This window comes from Gekko japonicus, unplaced genomic scaffold (genome assembly GCF_001447785.1).
Source record: "Gekko japonicus isolate JY-2015 unplaced genomic scaffold, Gekko_japonicus_V1.1 scaffold163, whole genome shotgun sequence".
Classification (NCBI taxonomy): domain Eukaryota; kingdom Metazoa; phylum Chordata; class Lepidosauria; order Squamata; family Gekkonidae; genus Gekko; species Gekko japonicus.
The window spans coordinates 448,577-454,741 of record NW_015161950.1 but is presented as its reverse complement, the minus strand read 5'-3'; the positions used below and the strand labels follow the sequence as shown (position 1 = coordinate 454,741).

The window sequence follows — 6,165 nt, the reverse complement described above, 5'->3', positions numbered from 1 at the left end:
TTTAACACTGCACCATGCATAATTGGTGGCGATCTTAATGATACGTTAAATCAGCTTTTGGACAAAACTAATATTAAATCTAGACAGAACTTAAAAATAATAAACACCACTCCACCTGCCAACTCGGAATTGCATAACTTACTACTTCAATTTGACTTAATAGATGTTTGGAGGAAACTAAACCCAAATGTTAAAGACTATACTTTCTATTCACCAAGACATCGATCTCATTCACGAATCGATTACATATTAACATCAAAATCAATTTCAAATTTGGTGACTGAGTCAAATATTGGCCCCAGGATTTGGTCTGACCATTCCTGGGTAGAATGTACTTTACAAGACAATGACAAAACAAAACAAACGTATTCTTGGAGCTTAGACGCAAGACTTTTATTGTTACAAACAACAACAGACACAATTGAAAAAACCATTAAAGAATATTTGAAGCATAATATGTCCTGCGGAGTCCCACATAATATGGTCTGGGATGCACTGAAGGCCGTAGTCCGAGGTCAATTTATAGCCATAGCCTCCTCACTTAAAAAAGAAAAGCAAAAATTAGTTGATATGTTAATGGCCAACATAAAGCATCTTGAAGAAACATATCAAAAATATGGACGCAAAAAAACATATAAATCTTTACTCTTAGAACGGAAAAAGCTTGAAGCTTTAGAAGTTTCCCAGGTTCAGAAGAGAATAGCCTACCTTAAACAACGTTATTGGTTTAAGACACCTCAGTCAATTAAGTTACTAGCCTGGAAATTTAAGAAAAAACAAAATGACAATGCTATACATGCCATTAGAGATAAAACGGGGCAACTAAAGCACAATACAAAGGAAATTTCAGATGCATTTTTAACCTACTATCGTTCTTTATATAAAACTAATTCGCCAAACCTAGAATCAATTGATAATTTTTTACAACTATACCCATTAAAAAACCAGCTATCTGAACAACACAAAAAATGGTTGGAAGAACCGATAACATCTTTAGAGCTCATAAATACCATTAAAAAACTAAAATCCGGTAAATCCCCCGGAATGGATGGATTTACCGCTGAATTTTATAAAAAATTTTCAACTACTTTAGCAGACCCCCTATCTTTAGTTTGCAACCAAATTATGGAAGGGAACAATTTACCACCTACTTGGAATTCTGCTAAGATTGTTTTAATCCCAAAACCGGAGAAAGATATTACTCTCACAAATTCTTACCGTCCTATTTCATTGTTGAATCAGGACTACAAAATATTCACAGCCACTATGACAGCCAGACTCAACAAAATTATTGACCAATATATACATTTAGATCAAACAGGATTCATCCCCAATAGGGACATCACAGATAATACTAGAAAAGTTTTAAATATTATCCAATTCAGTCGTCTTAAAAATTTAAAATCCTCTTTTATTTTATCTATTGATTTTGAAAAGGCATTTGATAGCATAGAAACGAGTTATCTGAATCGTATCATGACACACATGAATTTTGGCTCCAAATTTTTGAAAATAATTCAAACCATTTATCGGGCACCAACAGCGATAATTCAAACCAATAACGTTCTTACAGAACAATTTGATCTTTCTAGAGGGACCAGGCAAGGCTGTCCTATCTCGCCACTTTTATTTGCCATTGCCATTGAACCCCTCGCCAATGCCATCCGTCTTAATTCAAAAATTAAGGGCATTAACATCAAAGAACATAATTTAAAACTTAGTTTATTCGCAGACGACATGACGATGTTTTTAACCAAACCAGAATCCTCATTACCAGAAACACAGCACTTATTAAACTCATTTGGTAAAATATCTGGCCTTAAAATAAATCATAACAAATCTATTATATATCCAGTAACTTTATCGGATAGTGATAAAAACTATATAAGACATAATTTTGCATTTGGCTGGACTATGTCATGCTGGAAATATTTAGGGGTACGAATTCCTCTAAACTTAAAAGATATAATAAAGTATAATCACACGGAGATAGCTAACTCTTTAAATACACTATATTCAAGGCCCTCAGCTCCGCTTTTTAACTGGATTGAAAAGATACAAATATTAAAAACGTTCATATTCCCTAAATTTTTATATTTATTCAGAGCAATCCCCATTAAAATACCAATAGACACAATTAAATTTTGGCAGAACAAATTTTTAAAATATGTTTGGAATAAATCTTCACATAGGATAAATTTCCCAACACTAAGGCGCCTACCATCACAGGGAGGACTTTCACTGCCAGATTTAAAATTATATTATCATAGTACCTCTCTTGTTGGTTTATTGAAACAAAGTAATAATAATTATGTAGCGGATTGGAAAATCATAGAATCGGAATATTTAGAAAATAATACATTAGTGGAAACACTATGGGAAAGAAAGCAAAAAAGATCCCCAGATATTCAATCCAACATGTTTTTAGATAATGTTCTAAGCATATGGGACAAATGGAAACCTAAATTAACACCGACTCCGTCCTTACTTACTTGCTATACCAGACAATCCTGGTTCGAACCCGCTCTTCCAAGCGAATCTTTTCCAATTTGGAAGAAAAAAAACATAGTTAGATTTTACGATATCAGTAAAAATTTTCAACTTTTATCTAGAGAAGCAATAGAACAGAACATCAAATGCACCATCCCATGGTTTGAGTATTTACAAATTAAAAATTTATGGAATAAAATTTTCCAAAATGGAGAGGCAAATAAACAACTTACACCCTTTGAAACACTAATGACTTTACACAAGATAAGTAGTAAAAACATGATTTCCACAATCTATAAAATTTTGCTATCTCATTGCAATGAAACTTTTACTACACATCAGTTGGCATGGAATGCTGACTGTTCAACTTCTTTAACAGATCCTGTATGGGAAAAAATATGGTCATCGCCAAGTATGACATCCAAATCCTTAAATATAAGAGCTCAAGCAGTCAAAGTTGTACTTCGATGGTATTATACACCTTTGAGACTCCATCAAATTAACACAGACTACTCACCGCTCTGTTGGAGAGGTTGTGGAGATCCAGCGGACTACATACATTGTTGGTGGCTTTGTAAAAAAGTCAGACAATTTTGGTCATCCATATTACAAGCCATCAGGGAAATAACAAAGATTAATTTACCTTTTAACCCAGACCTAATTCTATTAGATTTATGGCAAGACATTAATATTCCTCTATTGAGTAAGGAGCTTATCTCAACTCTTTTGATGGCAGCGAAAACAGTAATAGCTGCTAATTGGAAAAGCGATTCTTCTTTAACGTTGAACCAATGGTATCTCAAAATATGGGAGTATTATGCGATGGAAAAAATAATGACTTTAACACCACCTACCAATACGTATAAAAAGCAACTATTGTTTTATGCGAAATGGGTTGACTTGGTAGATGCAACATTAGTTAAGTCCATAATTCCATCTTCATCTGTTCCACAGAGGTACAAAGAAATAATTGCTATTTTTTAAATAATCCAATAATAACAAGTTTGATTTTAATTAATATAGTTGAACGTTAGTTAGTAGTTATAGTGTGTTGTATGTTTAGTTAATGAAGTTTAGTATTATGATATGTAATCAAGATATATTTACCCTGTTATTGTATTATTTTGCATTATTGGTATGTTGCAATTGAAAAATTTAATAAAAATTATTTACAAAAAAAAAAAAAAAAAAAAAAAAAAAAAAAAAAAAAAAAAAAAAAAAAAAAAAAAAAAAAAAAAAAAAAAAAAAAAAAAAAAAAAAAAAAAAAAAAAAAAAAAAAAAAAAAAAAAAAAAAAAAAAAAAAAAAAAGAACAGCTCTTACAGAACTATGGCTTGCCCGAGGTCATCCAGCAGGTGCAAGTGGGTCATCCAGCAGGTGCAAGTGGAGGAGTGGGAAATCAAACCCGGTTCTCCCAGATTAGAGTCCGCGCACTTAACCGCTACACCAAATTGGCGTTAATTCATAGGGTCACCATAAGTTGGAAGCAACTTGACAGCACTCAACACACACACACCTGAACATGTCTGAACTGGCTGAAACCGAGATTGAAAGAGATCTCGGGGTTGCAGTAGAAAGCTCAATGGAAAGGTCAACCAAGTGTGAAGCGGTGGTGAAAAAGGCAAACTCCATGCTAGGAATGATTAGGACAGGGTTGAAAATAAAACAGTCAATATTGTAATGCCCTTGCATAAAGCTATAATGCGGCCTCATTTGGACTATTGTGTGCAGTTCTGGTTGACGTATCTCAAAAAGGATATTGCAAAACTGGAAAAAGTACAAAGGAGGACAACCAAAATGGAGGCTGGAGCACCTTTCCTATGAGGAAACGCTGGAGAGCCTGGAACTTTTCATTCTAGGCAAAGATGGATAAGGGGAGACATGGCAGAGGTTCATAAAATTATGCGTGGGTTGTTGTGTCTGGCAGCCAGTGGGAGGGCACGGGGGCAGGGAAATGTCAGGGTGGTGTCACAGGTGTGATGATGTCACTTCTGGTTACAACCCAGAGGTAGCAATGGGTAGCTCTAACAACTGCTGGAAACTCTATTGTTTTATCATACTATTCCTGGGGATTCCTAAAGCCATTACTCTCCAGTACAACCCAGAAGTGATCTAATTGCACTTGTGATGCCAGTGAGGTTTTACATTTTTTTTTCATTTATCCGCCCCCACCACCTCTCCAAGCGGCAGCAGGCAACAGGGACTTGGGGTGTGGGATCCCCTGCCCAAACCAGGGGCTTTGCAGTCCTAATGGTGTACAAAAAGTGGATAGAGGACACTTTTTCTCCCTTTCCTGGAATATTACAACTTGGGGGGTATCCAATTGCATTGCTTGGAACTAGCAGAATTCACTGCCACTGGAGGTATTGATGGCCACAAGCAAAGATGGCTTTAAGGAGGATTAGACAAATTCATGGAGAAGAGGTCTATCAGTGGCTACTAGTCATGAAGAAGAGGAGAAGAAGAGATTGGATTTATACCCCGCCCTTCACTCGGAGTCTCAGAGCGGCTTACAAACTCCTTTCCCTTCCCCTCCCCACAACAGACACCCTGTGAGGTGGGTGGGGCTGAGAGAACTCTGACACAAACTGCTCTTTTTCAAGAACAGCTGTGCCAGAGCTTGTGACTGACCCAAGGTCACATCAGCAGGTGCAAGTGGAGGAGTGGGGAATTAAACGCGGTTCTCCCAGATTAGAGTCCGCACACTTAACCACTACACCAAACTGGCTCTCTGGTGACTGAAGGCAGCATCCATCTGCGGAGGCAACAGATCTCTGAATACCAGGGTGGGAGGCGGCAGCAGCAGAGGGTTCTGGCCTTTATGCCCTGTTCATTTGGCCCATCAGGATAACTGGTTGGCTGCTGTGTGAAATAGGATGCTGAATTAGATTCTAGAGATTTTATCCAGCAGGCTCTTCTCCTGTTGTTATGTTCAGATATACAAATGTTTTAGAATTAAGATTAAATTGTTCATTGGCAATAACTGATGGAACATTTTCTCACTTGCACTGGCAGAACCTCAGAATACACCTGACACTTGAATGAATGCCAGTAAAACGAGTGTTTATCCTCCCTGCTTACTATAATTCCCGTTCATGTAACCTTACCTGGGTGGTATTTCATGCCAATCTGTGCTTTCAAAACATGGTTTCAGTATTGCTGTTAATTCACTGTCTGTGTTTGTTTGTGTTCGTTGTTTTCAACCAAATTATAGTGAAGGAGGACGGGGAAGAGAAACAAAGAACACAATGAAATTGGGTAGCCTTGATGGAGACCCTGGCTGCTCCAAAAGCAGGCCTCTGCTGCTCTCTTGTGGAAAGCAGAGAGCATTTCTGGTTGGTCATCATTTGTGTGGACTTTAAACAGTGCACCAAACATAAAGAGGCGTTGCTGTTTTCCTATTCATGCCTTTGAAATATGGAACATGTTCAAATTTTTGCTTCTTGAAGTGATTCTACTGTGTCTGACCCAAGGCAGCCTAATTATTCTTGCCCCCACCCTTTTTTCTTAGCTGTCAAGTCACAGCTGAGTTCCGTGGGGCTTTCAAGGCAAGAGACTTTCCGAGGTGGTTTGCGGTTGCCTCCCTCGGAGTCGCACCCCTGACTTCTGAGAACTGACGAGACTGGGCTGTCCATGTCAGGGCATTCTTGTCCCGTATCTCTTGAGTGTCGTTACTA

The 6,165-nt window shown here is 37.3% G+C and overlaps 1 long non-coding RNA gene across 2 annotated transcripts; it reads right to left on the bottom strand.

The window, feature by feature from the left end:
- Window positions 1-348: 348 nt before the first annotated feature.
- Window positions 349-3,338, bottom strand: LOC107125948. Of its 2 annotated transcripts, XR_001483055.1 has the most exons (4): window positions 3,008-3,338; window positions 2,493-2,539; window positions 709-758; window positions 349-540 (listed from the first exon to the last, which is right to left on the bottom strand). It is a non-coding gene; the product is annotated as an uncharacterized LOC107125948 (long non-coding RNA). The 2 variants fall into 2 exon arrangements; XR_001483054.1 differs by lacking the exon at window positions 3,008-3,338 and having other exon boundaries at window positions 2,493-2,720.
- Window positions 3,339-6,165: the final 2,827 nt, after the last annotated feature.